Here is a 19,270-nt window from a genome sequence, read left to right on the forward strand (position 1 = left end):
AGTGACCGAAAATGATTATGCTATCATTGATCCCGACAATCCCACCAACCAAGATAAGACCAACAAGCAATGCAATACAATGGCCCTCAACACCATATACAATGCCATTGATTCCAAAGTGTTTGAGCAAATCAAGGATTGTGAAAGAGCAAATGAGGTGTGGACAAGATTGGAGGAAACATATGAGGGCACACCGGCGGTGAAGAGTGCCAAGTTGTATATCCTCAAGGACAAATTGATAAACTTCAAGATGAAGGAAGATGAGAGCATTTTGGAGATGTTCCATCAATTGCAAGTAATTGTCAATGACTTGAAGGCTTTGGGAGAGAAGATCAAGGATGATGACGTCTCTCATCGGTTCTTGATGTGCCAACCTCCAAGATTTGATATGTTAAGATTGCTAATCATAAGAGGAGGATTGAAGGATATTACCCCCAACCAAGTACTAGGTGATGTTATGACACAAAAGACATACCGTGTGGAAAGGGAGGGGGATGATAAGGATGACAAGAAGGAAGAAGAAGACAAGAAGAAGAAAAGCATAGCATTTAGGCTAGCCCATCATCATCAAAGAACAAGGGCAAGTCCAAGAAAGAATCAAGTGATGATGATCTTAGTGATATTGATGATGAAGCTATGACTCTCTTTGTGCGCAAGATGGGCAAGTTCATGAAGAAGAAGGGCTATGGTGCAAGAAAGAGAAGAGATCACACCAAGAAGAAAGAGTATGTGAGAAGATGCTACAATTGCAAAAGCCCCGATCATGTAGTAGCAAATTGTCCATACAATAGTGACAATGATGAGGATGAGAAGAAGAAGCACAAGGAGGATAAGAAAGAAAAGAAGGAGAAGGAGAAGAGAATGACCTTCCAAAAGAAGAAGAAGGGTGGAGGCTATGTGGTCGCATGGGATAGTGATGGATCTTTGGATAGTGATAGCTCTAGTGATGATGATAAGAAATCTATCAAGAGAGCACTAGCAAGCATCGCCATCAACAACAAGCCCTCCATTTTCGACACTCCATCGACGTGCCTCATGGCAAAACCTACCAAGGTAAAATATAATGTGAGTGATGATGATGAATGTGAAAGTGATGCTTGTAGGAGTGATGATGATGATGAGGAGTACTCCAAGGAGGAGCTCATGGACATGTGTGAGCAAGTGCATACTTGCTTTGAGATGAAGAGAAAGGAGTGTAAGGAATTGAACAAGAAAGTCAAATTTCTTGAGCAATCCCTTGATGAGCTCAATACAACTCATGAGAGGCTAATGGAAGCCCATGAGAAGCTTGGCAAAGCTCACTCTAAGCTTGAAAAGGCTCACTCCTCTCTTATTGAGCAAGTCAAAGTGGAGGAAGCCAAGAAGGAGCAAGTGATCATAACATGTGATGTGGGACTAACATGTGATCTTATTGATGAATCTTTTCATGAACCCATTATTGTTGCCCCTACTAACACTTCTTGTAGCACAATCATTACTACTCCACCTATGAATGATACATCACTAATGGTGGAAAATGAGAACCTCAAGAAGGAGGTGAATGAGCTCACTCGTGCCTTAGGCAATGCCTATGGTGGAGAAGCCCACTTGCTAAAATGCTTGGGTAGCTAAAGATTTTCTCTCAACAAAGAGGGATTAGGCTATACCCCCAAGAAATGCAAGGCCGCCTTTGTCACTCCCAAAGCTAACTTTGTGAAGGGCAATGGTCGAGTTTGCAATAGATGCAAGCAAGTTGGGCATACAGAGCAAAATTGCAAGACTAACAAGAACAAGCTACCGATTGTATTCTCAATCAAGTTTGATTCTTGTTACATGCTTTATAAGGGTGCCAACGGTGTGAAGGCTAAGTTCATTGGTACACCAATTGTGGGCCCAAAGAAGAAGGCCATTTGGGTACCAAAGACCTTGGTGACTAACCTACAAGGACCCAAGCAAGTTTGGGTACCTAAAAGGAATTGATCTTCTTTTGTAGGTAAATTATAAAGCCGGAGGAAGGCATTGGATGCTTGATAGTGGGTGCATACAACACATGATCGGTAATCCAAGAATATTCAATTCAATCAATAAAAACAAGAGCAATGGGATTGATAGTATCACATTTGGTGACAATGGCAAAGGCAAGGTTAAAGGGCTTGGTAAGATTGCAATATCCAATGATTTGAGCATTTCTAATGTGCTACTAGTAGAGAGCTTGAACTTCAACTTATTGTCGGTAGCTCAATTGTGTGATCTTAGTTTCAAGTGCATATTTGGTGTGGATGATGTAGAGATCATAAGTGTAGATGGCTCTAACTTGATATTCAAAGGATTTAGATATGAGAATCTATACTTAGTTGATTTCAATGCTAGAGAAGCTCAATTGTCAACATGTTTGATCACTAAGTTAAGCATGGGTTGGTTATGGCATAGAAGGCTTGGTCATGTTGGAATGAAACAATTGAATAAATTGATTAAGCATGACTTAGTTAGAGGCTTGAAAGATATCACTTTTGAGAAAGATAAGCTATGTAGTGCATGTCAAGCCGGAAAGCAAGTTGGTAACACACATCCTAAGAAGAGCATGATGAGCACATCTAAGGCATTTGAGTTAATGCATATGGACTTGTTTGGACCAACCACATACACTAGCATTGGTGGAAACAAATATGGATTTGTGATTATGGATGATTTCACTAGATACACATGGGTGTTCTTTCTTGGTGACAAGAGTGATGTGTTTGAAATATTCAAATTATTTGTCAAGGGCATTCATAATGAGTTTGAAACAACCATCAAGAAAGTTAGAAGTGACAATGGTAGTGAATTCAAGAACACTAGAATTGATAAGTTGTGTGATGAATTTGGAATTAGACATCAATTCTCGGCCAAGTACACTCCTCAATCAAATGGCTTAGTTGAAAGGAAGAATAGAACTTTGATTGACATGGCAAGATCAATGTTGAGTGAGTACAATATGAGTCATTCATTTTGGGCCAAAGCAATCAACATGGCTTGCTATTATAGCAACCGACTCTATTGTCACCCCATGATGGAGAAGACACCCTATGAGCTTTTGAATGGAAGAAAGCCTAACATAGCATACTTTCGGGTTTTTGGTTGTAAATGCTATATATTGAAGAAAGGCACTAGATTGAGCAAGTTTGAAAAGAAATATGATGAAGGTTTCTTGCTTGGTTACTCCACTACTAGCAAGACTTATAGAGTTTGGAATTTAGCTAGTGGTACTCTTGAGGAGATTCATGATGTGGAGTTTGATGAAACAAATGGTTCCCAAGAGGAAGATGAGAATCTAGATGATGTAAGAGACACTCAATTGGTCAATGCAATGAAGAACATGGACATTGATGAGTTAAGGCCTAGAGTGGTGATTGATGTTGAAGATGACAAGAATCAAGTGCTCTCTAACTCAAAAGTGCAGGCTAGTGGTTCCCATGATCAAATCCAAGCAAGCACTAGTAATGGCAATGTGCAAGATCAACAAATGGCTAGTTCATCATCTCAACCAAGTAATCAATCTAATGCTAGCAATCAAGTGTAAGTGCTTCAACCAACCAATGTTGCAAGAGATCATCCATTGGACACTATCATTGGTGATATTTCAAGAGGTGTGCAAACAAGATCAAGATTGGCTTCATTTTGTGAGCATTTCTCATTTGTGTCATCCATTGAACCTAAGAAGATAGATGAAGCTTTGCAGGAATGTTGATTGGATCAATGCTATGCATGAAGAGCTAAACAACTTCACAAGAAACCAAGTATGGGATTTAGTTGAGAGGCCTAAGGATCATAATGTGATTGGAACCAAGTGGGTCTTTCAGAACAAGCAAGATCAAGATGGGATAGTGATAAGGAAACAAAGCAAGATAAGTGGCTCAAGGTTACACTCAAGTTGAAGGTCTTGACTTTGGAGAAACATATGCCCCGGTTGCAAGATTGGAAGCAATTAGGATCTTGTTAGCTTATGCTTATGCCCACAACATCAAGTTGTATCAAATGGATGTGAAAGAGTGCATTTCTCAATGGGTACATCAATGAGCTTGTGTATGTTGAGCAACCTCCTGGTTTTGAAGATGAAAAGAAACCCAACCATGTTTACAAGTTGAGAAAAGGCTTTGTATGGATTGAAACAAGCACCTAGAGCATGGTATGAGAGATTGAGGGATTTCCTACTCTCTAAGGGATTCAAGATGGGAAAGGTTGACACCACTCTCTTCACCAAGAAGCTTGGGAATGACTTGTTTGTAATGCAAATCTATGTTGATGATATCATCTTTGGGTCAACAAATCAAGAATTTTGTGAGGAGTTTGGCAAGATGATGGCAAGTGAGTTTGAGATGTCCATGATTGGAGAGCTTAGTTACTTTCCTTGGTCTTCAAATCAAGCAAATGAAGAATGGCACATTTAGTGAGTCAAGGCAAGTATATCAAGGACATGCTCAAGAAGTTTGAAATGGATGAGAGTAAAGCTATTAGTACACCAATGGGGACAAGTGGAAGCTTGGATAGTGATGCTAGTGGCAACATGGTGGATCAAAAGATGTATCGGTCTATGATTGGAAGTCTACTCTATGTGACCGCATCAAGACCGGATGTGATGTTTAGTGTATGCATGTGTGCTAGATTTCAAGACTCACCAAGAGAAAGTCATTTGAAGGCAACTAAGAGAATATTGAGGTACTTGAAGCATACACAACATGTTGGATTATGGTATCCCAAAGGAGCAAGATTTGAGTTGACTGGATATTCAGATTCCGATTATGCGGGATGCAAAGTTGAGAGAAAGAGCACATCGGGCACATGTCAACTATTGGGAAGATCACTTGTGTCTTGGTCATCAAAGAAGCAAAATAGTGTAGCACTTTCAACCGCCTGAAGTGGAGTACATTTCGGCTGGTAGTTGTTGTGCTCAATTACTTTGGATGAAAGGCTACCTTGAGTGACTTTTGGAATCAAGTTCAAGCAAGTGCCATTGCTATGTGATAATGAAAGTGCCAGTAAAGCTCACCAACAACCCGGTTCAACACTCAAGAACAAAGCATATAGATGTTCATCATCATTTAATAAGAGATCATCAACAAAAAGGGGACATTTGCATAGAGAGTGTGTGCACCGAAGATCAACTTGCCGATATATTCACCAAGTCACTTGATGAGAAGAGGTTTTGCAAGCTAAGGAATGAATTGAACATACTTGACTTCTCCAATATGTGTTGATGCATCCCCATTATATGACATGCCTCTCCTTCGAGCAATCCAAGGTAAAAGTTGATTGGTATGGCATACATCCTTGCTAAGGACATGATTAGTGCATTTAGACATATTTCATATTTGAATAGGCTCATTCATGAAAATCAAATGAATTGGATGCTTGTATGGTACCACTATTGCTTGAATGTTTGAAATGATCTAGTGGTAGCTTATGACATGTTTGTGGGCTTATAAACCTAGTGTTTGATTTAGAAAATGAGCTATAAGTGTTTAACTCAACATGATACAAGATAACCCTTATTTGGAGGTATGAAGAAGCTTGTCCTTGGATCAAACCGAGTTAAATATCTTTTGCAAGTAATCTAGATTGAACCAAATTGGGAAAATGATCCTCATTTCACATGGTTTCACCCTAACATATCTATAATTAGAGGCCACCTTTTGTGCAAATTGTTGACATTAATAATCCTACCCTAATCTATACTTTAAGCCTTTGTGGTCATTGATGACAAAGGGGGAGAAATAGTGTACAAAGATAGTGAAACAAAGGGGGGAGAGATAATAGATGACAAAAGAAGGGGATCAATTAAAATTTTGAGCATACAAATAGGGGGAGCAAGCTCATAAACTTGTATGGTGCATTTGAATAAGCATTACATATGTTTGCTTACATGGCATAAGTTTTAATTTCAAATATCCATGCTTGCGTGGTGTATGCTAGTTGTAGGTTTGAATGTTGAAATGAAAAACTAGCATGCATAGGCTAAGTAACTAGACTTATGTTCATTCTATGGAAACTAGACCCTTGCATGTAATGTTGATCTCACGGGGTATTCTAGTTCTTGTATATGTCTAGTTACTAATGGTGCTAAGAATGGTATATTGGTGCACTCCAATTGGTATCACGCTTCAAAGGTCCATCTCTTATACCTTAGCATCATTTGGTAGAAATTGACTCCTATATTTCCTATCTAATCATATATGCAAAGCTTCAATCCAAACTCTTAGCACATATGTAGGGGGAGCAATTGCTATCATAAGGAGTTCATGAAACTTGCCCATATCCTTTACACATGGTAAATATGCTTGGGCAAGCAACATAGATTCAAATGAACTTTAATTCATATCTTTGTATAAGGGTTGTCATCAATTACCAAAAAGGGGAAGATTGAAAGCTCTAGTTTGGTTTTAGTTAATTAATGAAACCCTTAAGTGCTAACCTAGTTTATCAAGATGATTATGAGATAGGTAGCACTACTCCAAGTGGTGAAGCAATGACGAAGATCATGACAATGGTGATGACATGGTGATGGTCAAATGCTTAAACTTGGAAAAGAAGAAAGAGAAAAACAAAAGGCTCAAGGCAAAGGTATAAAATGTAGGAGCCATTTTGTTTTGGTGATCAAGACACTTAACGAGTGTGATCACATTTAGGATCAATAGCCGTACTATTAAGAGGGGTGAAACTCGCATCGGAATGCGGTTATCAAAGTGCCACTAGATGCTCTAACTCATTGCATATGCATTTAGGATCTAGTGGAGTGCTAACACCCTCGAAAATGTTTGTGAAAATACACTAACACATATGCACAAGGTGATACACTTGGTGGTTGGCACATTTGATCAAGGGTAGTGAAGTTTAGGTGCAAGGGCTAGAAACTCCACCGGTGGAGTGTCCGCTCGTAGAGTGCGGACAGTCCGACGGTGCCACCGGCACCCTAGATAGAAAAATTGGAGGTCACTGTAAGTGACCTGATGAGGACATCGCCAAGATGGAGTCGAGGACGACTCCAATTCGAGAAGGGGAGGATGATGAGGACATCGCCACGCTGGACACACCGACGCCATGGTCTTCCCCAAGTTGAAATTCGTTTCCAACTCAGCTGCCACGTCGTCCTCGGATTCAGCAGACACGTCGTCGCTGTTTCGGTCATAACTTCCTCATACGACATCGAAACGGGCCGTTCTTGGATGCATTGGAAAGGGGACGATGACGCCATCGTTTTGGATCTGGTCCCAGCTCCAGAAGGTCCGTGGATCATTCTGTGTGACCACGGCAAGGTGCTGCATCACCTATTTGGGCCAACTTGGCCATGTATCGTGTCGGGCCTTAAGCCCAAGTTGTGGGCGCCCAACCCCTAGCCATCCCCAACCCTAGGTCGAGTCTTAGACTATAAACACAGCCGCCGCCGCTGCTACACAATTGGGTTTTATTTAGAGTTTAGTTTTCCATCGAGGAACTGAATCGTTCATTGTAACTGTGGTGACAAATCCTTTTACAGTGATCCAGGGCCCCTGTTCTTGATCTCCTCCACTGTCGATTAGTCCTTTGGAACCGAGTTCTTGAATCCTTTATTGATATTCGCATCATTCATATTTGCAATTTCAGATTGCGTGTTTTACCTTCTTGCTTGTGCTCTTCAATTCGCTTGCAGGAAAAGCCTTCTTGGCGAGGTCAATCAAGTTGTGCTTGGTTGATAACCAACGGAGCAGTGGTGTAACGGTTGCAGGGTTCGAATCGTGTCTGATTTGAAGCCGGATCGCCAACGTCGAGATCTCCACAAATCGAACTTACCGGCTACCTCTCGGAAGATCGGGCCTGTACTCATCAATTGGTATCAGATATTTCAGGTTTACCGCGAGGTATAATCTCGTTTGCCTTAGATTCATATTTGTTCATTACCTAGAGTCCACAAAAAGCCCAAAAATATTTCAATTTCCGTTGTCCTATCGCCCTTTGTGCCTTTGCAATTTCGTTTCAGATTCGTGTTGTTGAGTTTGTGTCCGTGGTCGAGTCTTGTTGCTGGTTTAGGATTGTGTTCGTGGTCGTAGTTCAATCGCCCGTTGCTGTGATTTTGTTTTCCACCGCTATCCCATCCACCGTTCCCAAACAAGTCGAAGCCACCACATTACTCGACTTGCCCCGCTAGCCGCCTTGTGTAACTTCTCGCCGCCGCGCAAACCCTAGATAGGTTGCCAGCCGCTCTTATTTTGCCTGCATCGCAGCCCTCCTTCTATCATCAGGCAAATACCTACTGCTGTGATCGGTGTTAGAGTTTAGGGACGCTTTGCCCTAACTGCCGCTGCCGTGTTGTGCCTCCCGGAAAACATACCTTGAGATACCTTCGGTAAAACAGGCATAACTTTTCGCTCGTTTATCAGAAAAATCTAAAAATTTTTTAGCAGCTTCTTGACACCATTTGGACCCGACCCAAACTCGGCTTTGCCCTGTTTGGTTTCATCAGAATTGCCAAAAAAAATTGGGAAAATATAGAAAAAAAATTGTCAAAGTTTTTGCACGCTTTTCGAAGAACGTGTTGAATTTCTGTAGACCACATCCCACCTCAGTTGTAGGTGCCAATTTTTGTGGTTGCATCTTTTGTGATCCTTGTTTAGAGAAAAGTATAAAAAAATAGTGAAAAAAAAAGTTTGTTTCCTACTAGTGCCTTTTGGAAAAATCCGGGAAAAATTCAGGAAAAAGGAGAAATCCGGGCTATTTGCTTGTTCTGTGAGTTCTTTCGATCGTCCTTTGTTTTCACCTTGTTGCGCTACGTCTCGACACGTCTTAGCCAGCACCTGTGATTTGTACTTTGGATCCAGATTGAACAATCGTTACTCTGCACTCGTTAATTGCTAATCCTTGCTGTCATATTGTGTGCCTACCCATAGCTCCACATATTCTTCTGTCAGCACAGGTTCATCTTGCAACTGTTACCCATGCTCAACAACAGATTGCTTTGCCACTTTGGTTTTGCTCCTGTTTGGCGTTGGTAAGAATATAGGCAAGACGGTGGTAAGCCGCTTGTGATTTTGCATTCCACTTTCACCACCATCACCACCACTTGTTTCCTTTTAGTTGATAGGGATAATACTTTGGTGTTGTCTTTTTCTATCTTCTAACCATGGTAGGAACTCTGACGGACTTCAATGAGTGTGTGTCCAAGGGCGAGCTTGCAATGTTCATGACTGAACAACGCAATCTTATGACTGAGCTGACGCGCAACGTGAACAATCTGGTCACCCGCATTGAACAGCTTGAGCAACGCTCTCCACCTTATCATGCTGATGATGAAGATGCGGTTGCTTTTGGTGATGAAGATGCGTATGCTAACGGTGGTGCCCGTCGCCGCCTCAACTTCAACCATCGCGGTATGGCAGGTAATAATCATGGTAATAATGATCCTTTTGCTAAAATTAAATTTAGTCTACCTCCTTTTGCTGGTAATGTTGATCCAGAGGCATATTTAGATTGGGAGCTTGCTGTTCAACAAAAATTTGATTCTCATAATGTTCCTGCTGAGCATAGAGTTAGACTTGCTACTAGTGAGTTTACTAATTTTGCTTTGTTCTGGTGGAGTGATCTTTGCAATGCCAATAATGCTGCTGCTGTGCCTCAAACTTGGAATGTTTTAAAGCAACGTATGAAATCTCGTTTTGTTCCTCCTTATTACCAACGTGATTTACGTTTAAAACTACAAACTTTAAAACAAGGTGATAAAGGAGTAGAAGCATACTATCAAGAATTGCTTATTGGTTTAGCACGTTGTGGTATAAATGAAGATGATGATGCTAGTGCTAGATTTTTTGGTGGTTTAAACCATGATATACAGAACATACTTGATTACAAAGAATGGCGCAATTTTTCCCAATTGTATCATCTTGCTATTAAGGCCGAACGAGAAGTACAGGGACGCAAATAACACCAGCCTTTCAGGTCTAACAATGGGAGGAATTTTCAGCAGCGTTCCGAGCCAGAGACGCCCAAGCTTCCTGTTGCACCACAGCCATCTACACCTCCATTTTCTTCTGGGGTAAGTAAATTGTCTAATGTGCAGTTTCCATAGCTGAAGAAAGGTGGCACTCCGGGTGCTTCTACTAGCTCCTCCTTGTCCAGCTCTAAAATCATTTGCCACCGATGCAAAGGCATGGGACATGTCATGAAGGAATGCCCCAGTCGTCGTGCTTTCATTGCTACCGAGGATGGATATGTAAGTGCTAGTGATGTTGAAGATGATTTAGCCCTTGCTGCTAACATTGATGCAGATCCCACCGAGGGCGATCATGACAAGGAGGCCATCACCATTGACTCTGTGGCTGCTGCCGCGGACTACCCTAGCCTTCTTGTGCAGCGTGTGTTGAGTACACGTGTGGGTCATGAAGAAGAGATGAAGATCCAACGCCACAATTTGTTCCACATGTATCTCATTGTGCAGGGTTGTCGTGTTCTCACTATCATTGATAGCGGGAGTTGCAACAACTTGGTGAGTTCAGATTTGGTTGACAAGCTTGGCTTGACCACACGACAACATTCGTATCCATATAAACTTCAATGGTTCAATAATAGTGGTAAGACTAAGGTAACTAAATCAGCACGCATTAGCTTTTTCACAGGCTCTTATCATGATACTACTGATTTTGATGTTGTCCCTATGCAAGCTTGTTCCATTTTGTTAGGTTGCCCATGGGAATTTGATAATGATGCTTTACACCATGGTAGAACTAATACATACACTATCATACATAAGGACAAGAAAATTACATTGCTGCCTTTGTCTCCTACGGATATTATTAAACATACTAATGAGATCAAAAATAAACCTCCCACAGACATTGCTAAAAATAATGGGATTAAGTTAAAAGGAGGTGCTTTTCTTGCTACAACTCCTGCTACTGCTGAGTTATGTGATAATCCTGATGCACCATGTTATACTATGTTTTGTCAACCTTTTATGTCTGGTGCATTGCCTGCTGTCACTAACCTTTTGCAGGAGTTCGTTGATGATGGGATGGAGTCGAGGACGACTCCAATTCTACAAGGAGGGGATGATGAGGACATCGCCAAGATGGAGTCGAGGATGACTCCAATTCGAGAAGGGGAGGATGATGAGGACATCGCCATGCTGGACACACCGACGCCATGGTCTTCCCCAAGTTGCAATTCGTTTCCAACTCAGCTGCCACGTCGTCCTCGGATTCAGCAGACATGTCATCGCTGTTTCAGTCATAACTTCCTCATACGACATCGAAATGGGTTGTTCTTGGATGCGTTGGAAAGGGGACGATGACGCCGTCGTTTTGGATCTAGTCCCAGCTCCAGAAGGTCCGTGGATCATTCTGTGTGACCACGGCAAGGTGCTGCGTCACCTATTTGGGCCAACTTGGCCATGTATCGTGTCGGGCCTTAAGCCCAAGTTGTGGGCGCCCAACCCCTGGCCGTCCCCAATCCTAGGTCGAGTCTTAGACTATAAACACAGCCGCCACCACTGCTACACAATTGGGTTTTGTTTAGAGTTTAGTTTTCCATCGAGGAACAGAATCGTTCATTGTAACTGTGGTGATAAATCCTTTTACAGTGATCCAGGGCCCCCATTCTTGATCTCCTCCACTGTGTCGATTAGTCCTTTGGAACCGAGTTCTTGAATCCTTTATTGATATTCGCGTCATTCATATTTGCAATTTCAGATTGCGTGTTTTACCTTCTTGCTTGTGCTCTTCGATTCGCTTGCAGGAAAAGCCTTCTTGGTGAGGTCAATCAAGTTATGCTTGGTTGATAACCAACGGAGCAGTGGTGTAACGGTTGCAGGGTTCGAATCGTGTCTGATTTGAAGCCGGATCGCCAACGTCGAGATCTCCACAAATCGAACTTACCGGCTACCTCTCGGAAGATCGGGCCTGTACTCATCATGACCGGACGCTGGCAGGGTGCATCCGGTCAGTGCTGATGTACACTGACGTAGGGCATATAGAAGAGAAGTTGAGTGATCGGACGCTGGGTGAGTCCGGTCAAACATGACCGGACGAGTCCGGTCATGAAATCTCATGTTTGGAAGCTTAGTGGAAATGACCGAACGCTGAGATCCAGCGTCTGGTCACTTTGTAACTGACATGTCCGGTCATGTCATGACCGTTGAGATCAGACGACTCCTGTTGAACGCAGGATGACACGTGGCTTACATCGGTTGACCAGACGCTGGGTCTAGAGTCTGGTCAATCTGACTGGAGCGTCCGGTCAGCCCGTGTTATGCCCAGTGAAGGGGTATAACGGCTCTATTTCGTGGGGACTTCTATTTAAGCCCCATGGCCGGCTCAAGCTCACTCTCTTGCACATTTTCATTGACATAGCAACCTTGTGAGCTTAGCCAAAGTCTTCCCACTCATCTCCATCATTGATTCTTCATCTTTGTGAGATTGAGAGAGAATCCAAGTGCATTGCTTGAGTGATTGCATCTAGAGGCACTTGGTATTCGTGTTGCGCTACAGATTTCGCTTGTTACTCTTGGTGGTTGCCACCACCTAGACGGCTCAGTGTAGCGGTGGAGGATCGGCACGAGTTGGTGATTGTTCGTGGCCGTCTCCGGTGATTGTGAGGGGAGTTGTACCTTCCCCGGTGGAGCGCCGAAAGGTAACTCTAGTAAATTGCTCATGTCATTGAGTTACCTCACTTGTGGGTCAGTTCTTGCAGTGTCCTATCGTGTGGACGAGGTTTGTGAAACACCTCTTAGCCACCGAACCACCAAGTGTTGGTCGACACAATGGGGACGTAGCGTGTTGGCAAGCACGTGAACCTCGGGAGAAAATCGATTGTCTCTTGTCTTTGGCATTCTCCCAGTGATTGGCTATATATTCATCTTGTGATTGGTTCATCCCCTACACGTCGGTATAATCACCCTACTCACTTATTTACATTCTTGCAAACTAGTTGATACAAGCTCTTTAGTGTAATTAGAATTGAGAGCTTGCTTTATTATTTACGTTCATCTAGTTGAGCTCTTTAGAGTAGCAAGATTGAGAGCTCTTAGTGAGTAATTACATTGAAAGTTGTGTGCCTAAGTAATCATTGCAACTAGAATTGTTGGATAGGTGGCTTGCAACCCTTGTAGAGCTAGAGCAAGTTTGCATTACGCTATTTGTCATACTAATCAAATTGCTCTAGTTGATTTGTAGATTTTTAAATAGGCTATTCACCCCCCTCTAGCCATATTAGGACCTTTCATACACTTCTTTAATAAATCTGGTAGCTAAGAGCCATTTTATTTCTACCCTAATAGCCTCCTTCTTGTTTGGCATGAATCGTTGGAGTTTCTACTTGATCGATTTGGCAATCGGCGAGACATTCAAGGAGTGCTCGATCTTCTCTCGTGGTACCCCTAGCATGTGGCTGGAGAGGTTGGTGACCATGCTAGCCATCTGGATGGAGCGGTCGGTGGCTTCAGCGAGGGCGAGACTTTCTATCTCATAGGCGTAGGCGATGGAGAGGTTGGCCCGCAGGGCCAGGACTCCTATAGGCAAAGGCACCTTCAGCACCAGATAGGCATAGTATGGTATGGCCATGAAGTTGGCTAGAGCTGGCCGACCAAGTATTGCGTGGTAGGTAGTGTTGAAGTCAGCGACATAGAAGTTGATGAGCTTGACACGGTAGTTGCTAGCCGTGGTGAACTGTACCGGGAGGGTGATCTCTCCAAGTGGTTTGGATGCCTTGCAAGGTACCACACCCTAGAAGGAGGAGTTGGAGGGTGTGAGGTCTCCTATCCCAAGCCCTAGCTCCTTTAGGGCTCCGACGAAGAGGAGGTTCAGAGCGCTCCCACCGTCGACGAGCACTTTTCTAAAAAGCACTTTATGGACGGTTGCATCAAGGACAAGGGGGAAACACCCTATGTAAGGGATGTCCACCCACTGGTTGGCCCTATTGAAGGTGATGGGGACCTTGGACTAGGGGCAATAGCTGGGGTTGGCGATGATGTCTTCCGCATTGATGGCGAGCACCCGGCGGGCGGTGAGCTTCTGATATCTTATACTCTCAGCGGCAGCAAGGCCCCAAAGATGGTGGTGACCACTTTGTCATGATCCTAGAAGGCGATGTTGTTGCCTCTAGGTGGTCGGTGGCCTCCGGCTCTATCGTTGTTGTCGTCATCCAGCTTTTTAGCCTAGAATTCCTTATCCAAGCCGAGGCAGTCCTTCGTCTTATGCTTGCTATTTTTGTGAGAGGGCACGGGCCTTTGAGGATCTTCTTGTACTGCTCATTATAGTTGCGCTTGGTGTGAGGTTTGTCAATGGCCGCGATGATGTGGTATGGTCGGCGGCAGCGATATTGACTAGATTTGAACCCTTCTGGCCGATCACGGCCACTATCCCGATGGTAACTATGGTGGTCGCTGTGGCGTCGGTCGTTGGGTCACTCGTCGCTATGGTGAGTTGGGCGATGAGTGCCTACATCCTCGTTGAAGCGTACTTAGGCCTCTTCAGCATCGGTGTATTGATCGGCGGTTGTTATCATCTCGTTGATCCCCTTAGGTGGCTTGCGATTGAACTTGGAGCGGAGGTCGTGGTGATGGAGTCCTCGAACGAAGGTAGTGATGATCTTAGCTTCCGTGATGTTAGGAATAGAATTCCTTATCTCAAAAAAGCATCTGATGTAGCTACGGAGGAGCTCGGACAGCTTCTGGTAGATGCGGTTCAGATCGTGCTTGGTCCCCGGCTAAGGACATGTAGCCATGTAATTATTGGTGAAGACCATCTTCAGCTCTTCCTAGGATCCGATGGAGTCTAGGGCGAGGCTCATGAACCAGTTCATCGCAGTTGACATGAGCATGACGGGAAGATAGTTCGCCATGACGCTGGTATCTCCCTCGGCGATGTGCATAACAGTGGCATAACCTTGCAGCCACTATGTGGGGTTCATCCATCCTTCGTAGGGCTCGACCCTGGTGATTTTGAAACCATAGGGCCACTGGAGTGTTCGGAGTGCCCTCGTGAATGCTTGGGGCCATTCGGGATCGTCGTTGTCGTGATCTGTGGCGTTGCCGATGTTTAGTGGCTAGAGGGCCGAGTCTGGATTACCAAACTCTTGCTTGCATTCTTAATGGTGGTGTACTTCTTCTTCATGGTGAGAGAAACAACGCTCGTCGATACGTCGTCGCGTGTCTCAGAGATTGTTGAGGTGCGCTCGAACGTCCTAGTCGACTTGCTGGTCGTGTTGGCGAGGGTAGTCGATGCAGTTGCCCATAGCTCCCCTTGGAGAGGTTGTGCATCATCATGATGCTAGTCGGCGAAGTGGCTCCTGCTAGGGCGGTGATTAGATCTAGGGCGGCGGATCGGTGACTCGAGCTCATCGAGTATGAAGGTCTCTGATCCTGGCAGATCTCATTGACCTGGCAGTGTGCCACTTTAAGCATGGCGACGACCTTGGCGACCTCTAGTGTCGACAGAATATCGTCGGCAGTCCACCGAGGGGTATCCTGCGATGGTAGATTTGTCGGTGGGGATGCGTGTAATCAGGAACCAGATGGTGACACAAGGCGTAGAGATAGCGATCTAAACAGGTTCGGGCCGTCTAATCGACGTAATACCCTATGTCCTGTGTCTTTGGTGTATTGTATTGAATATATGATGTCGAGTAGAGGACCCCTGCCTCTCCTTATATACTCTGGAGGGGCAGGGTTACACGTAAAGTATCCTATTTGGTACTATACAATGTCTTGCGGTGTATGCCGAGCAGCGCCGTGCACGCCTTGATCTTGTGGGCCGGGCCACCTCTGACGGTGCGGCCCACGTCTTGGGGGCCATACCCTCACAGTTAGTCCCCGAGCCTGACAGTAGGTGACACAGTCACGTGGTGCTAGGGTCATAAAGTAGAAGACTAGCCGAGCAGGCAGCCAGTCCCCGGGCGTAGCCTCGAGATGAGAACAAGCACATTCACCGCAAGGTGAAGTGTGCCCACTTAGTCCCCGAGCCTGCTGGAAGATAAAGAATGAATCTTGTAGCAGGGTCAAAGAAGTCTGAAAGCTTGCCGATGTTGTCTGACATGCGCGTATCAAAGACCCCAGACATGCTGCCCAAGATCAGCACCCTGATCTGAACAGCATGGAGCAGCTTGATAGCACACCGACGAGACGTAGCAAGATCCGAGCAGCAAGTGAGTCCTCGGCGTCGCTGGCGATGACCGAGCACCGAGGAGTGAGGAGTCCCCGGCGTAGGCGGTGATGTCCGAGCACCGAGGAGTCCCCGACGTCGCTGGCGATGACCGAGCACCAAGGAGCGAGGAGTCCCCGGCGTTGGCGGCGATGACCGAGCACCGAGGAGCGAGGAGTCCCTAGCGTACGCGGCGATGTCTGAGCACCGAGGAGTCTCCGACGTCACTGGCGATGACCGAGCACCGAGGAGTGAGGAGTCCCCGGCGTCGCTGGCGATGACCGAGCACCGAGGAGCGAGGAGTCCCCGGCATCACTATCAATGACCAAGCACTGAGGAGCGAGGAGTCCCCGGCGTCGCTGGCGATGACCGAGCACCGAGGAGCGAGGAATCCCTGGTGTCGCTGGCGATGACCGAGCACCGAGGAGCGAGGAGTCTCCGATGTCGCTGTCGATGACCGAGCACCGAGGAGTCCTCAGCGTCGCTGGCGATGACCGAGCACCGAGGAGCGAGGAGTCCTCGGCGTTGCTGTCGATGACCGAGCACCGAGGAGCGAGGAGTCCTCGGCATAGGCAGCGAGGTCTAAGCACCGAGGAGTCCCCGGTGTAGGCGGTGATGTCCGAGCACCGAGGAGTACTTGGCGTAGGCGGCGAGGTCCGAGCACCGACGTAGCTGACGATGTCCGTGCGGTGAAGTGTGCCCACTTAGTCCTTGAGCACAAAGAATCCGAGGGCCGAGGAGTAACCGGCGTAGCTAGCGATGAAGCACGAGCGGTGAACAGTCCGATCAACTGGTCGGTGACGGAGTCCATGAACCAAGCGGTCCGACCAGTTGATCGGTGGAGAAGTCCGATCACCAGCTGGTCCGATCACCTGGACGATGATCCTGCAATACAAACATGTAGAACGGGTAGTACATGATGTAAAAATAAATAAACTCCAGAGAAAAATCAGCAATGGTGATGAAACGACGTATGCAGTTCGGTGATCAGTTGGCGTGAAAATATATTTATGTTTAATATAAACCGCCCGAACAGTTAGTGTGTAGCTGAGTCTCTAGCCCTAGCTAGCCCATAGTCCATAACGTCGAGCGCGGAGCCCGTGCACGTGTAGGAGGAACAGGCATGACCAAGGAGCCACTGCCGACCACCCATAACGCAGAGCGTGGAGCCCGTAGCACGTGTAGGGAGGAGCCGGAGACAAGGCCATCTCTGGAGGCGTCCGAGCATCAACGCGGCTGTTCGGGGGTTTGAAAAATCGTTTGGAGAGCAAACATGGAGAAAACAGTTTAGAGAAATATTATGACAATATATGGAGATTGGAGAATATTTAGAAGAATATTAAAACGTGACTTAGCTTTTAGATAGAATGTCGGGTCAGCGGCGTATGGCGTTATCTGGTCGGCGACACGGGCAGCTTGCTTGTAGCTCGGTGGCAACGAGGGATGTCGGTGAGGGCCACCGAGTAATGATGACAAGACAATGGCGAGGGGTGTCGGCGAAAGATGTCGGCGAAGGCCGCCGAGCGGTGACGACGAGTCGACGAACGTCGACGAAAGATGTCGGCGAAGGCCACCGAGCAGTGACGATGAGTCAACGGCGAGGGATGTCGGTGAAAGATGTCGGCGAAGGCCGTCGAGCGGTGACGATGAGTCGACAGCGAGGGACATCGGCGAAAGATGTCAGCGAAGGCCACTGAGGGCAGCGGCGGCGAGTCATCGACGAGGGCAGCGGTGGTGAGTCATCGATGAGGGCAGCAGCGGCGAGTCATCGACGAGGGCTGATGAGGGCAACGGCGGCGAGTTGTTGGTGAAGACGACCTCGAAGGTGGTTCTGAGATCGGATCTACTGTCGCAGGGGCTGGTGTAGCAGCGATGAATTGTCGTCATGGACTGGCTTGGATCTCCATGAGATTGATGACGAGAACACGCTGTTGATTTGAGGTCCATCTTGCTCACCATGGATCAAGCGCACACCCCTACCTGGCGCGCCAACTATCGACAGAATATCATCGGCAGTCCACCGAGGGGTATCCCACGATGGTAGATTTGTCGGTGGGGATGCGCGTAATCAGGAACCAGATGGTGACACAAGGCGCAGAGATAGCGATCTAAACAGGTTCGGGCCGTCTGATCGACGTAATACCCTACGTCCTGTGTCTTTGGTGTATTGTATTGAATATATGATGTCGAGTAGAGGACCCCTGCCTCTCCTTATATACTCTGGAGGGGTAGGGTTACACGTAAAGTATCCTATTTGGTACTATACAATGTCTTGCGGTGCACGCCGAGTAGCGCCGTGCATGCCTTGATCTTGTGGGCCGGGCCACCTCCGACGGTGCGGCCCACGTCTTGGGGGCCATACCCCCACATCTAGTGTTTACGGAAGCTGGGCGAGCTCATTGGCGGCCACAACCAAGTTGGCACTTGGGGTCTTATAGATGTCGTGGCCATCAACATAGACAAATTTGTCATCGAGGTTGCATTGGAGTTGGCGCGGCCTTCCTTGTGAGTCGAGCTGATCGTTGCGAGCAGCCTTGGCTAGCACAAGGGTAGCTTTGTTTGCTCGGTGCTGCGCATGGTTGGTGTTCCTATTGATGCAGGTGGCGCGGTCCTCCTCGGTTTCCCCATCCTGTGGGGGGCTATCGACGCTGACGTTGAAAATTCCACCTCTACAGAAGGGAGGGAAAGGAGGTTGTACATCGGTGGTTTCGGCGATAGTCTCCGTAGAGCGCTGGGACTCAGAGTCTGGATTTTCCTCTAGGATGGTTTAGAGGGATGCTTCAGGGCATCGGCTAACGTGTAGCATGTTGACAGCTAGCAAGAGTTGGTCAGCAATCTGGTCGGCAAGAGGATGGATATCTCCAACCTGGTCGGCGAATTTGCCCCTTAGGGCATCCTGATAGGCAGCGATGATGCTGGTGAGCTCAAAGGGTAGGGCCATAACCCCTGAAGTTTCCCGATCAGCCTTTGATAGATCTAGATCGGAGGGGGTTGGCGCTGGACCAGAGTGGTCAGAGCTGATTCTACGATGGAGAGGCAATCGATGAGCTTCTGGCCAACCTGATCGATGGATGCAATCATATCGTCGTTGTTGATCTGTCTCCTTGGGTAGCGGGGGAGCGAGCGGTGAATCATCGACGAAGATGACCTCGGAG

This window comes from Miscanthus floridulus, chromosome 11 (assembly GCF_019320115.1).
Source record: "Miscanthus floridulus cultivar M001 chromosome 11, ASM1932011v1, whole genome shotgun sequence".
In the NCBI taxonomy this organism is placed as follows: Eukaryota; Viridiplantae; Streptophyta; class Magnoliopsida; order Poales; family Poaceae; genus Miscanthus; species Miscanthus floridulus.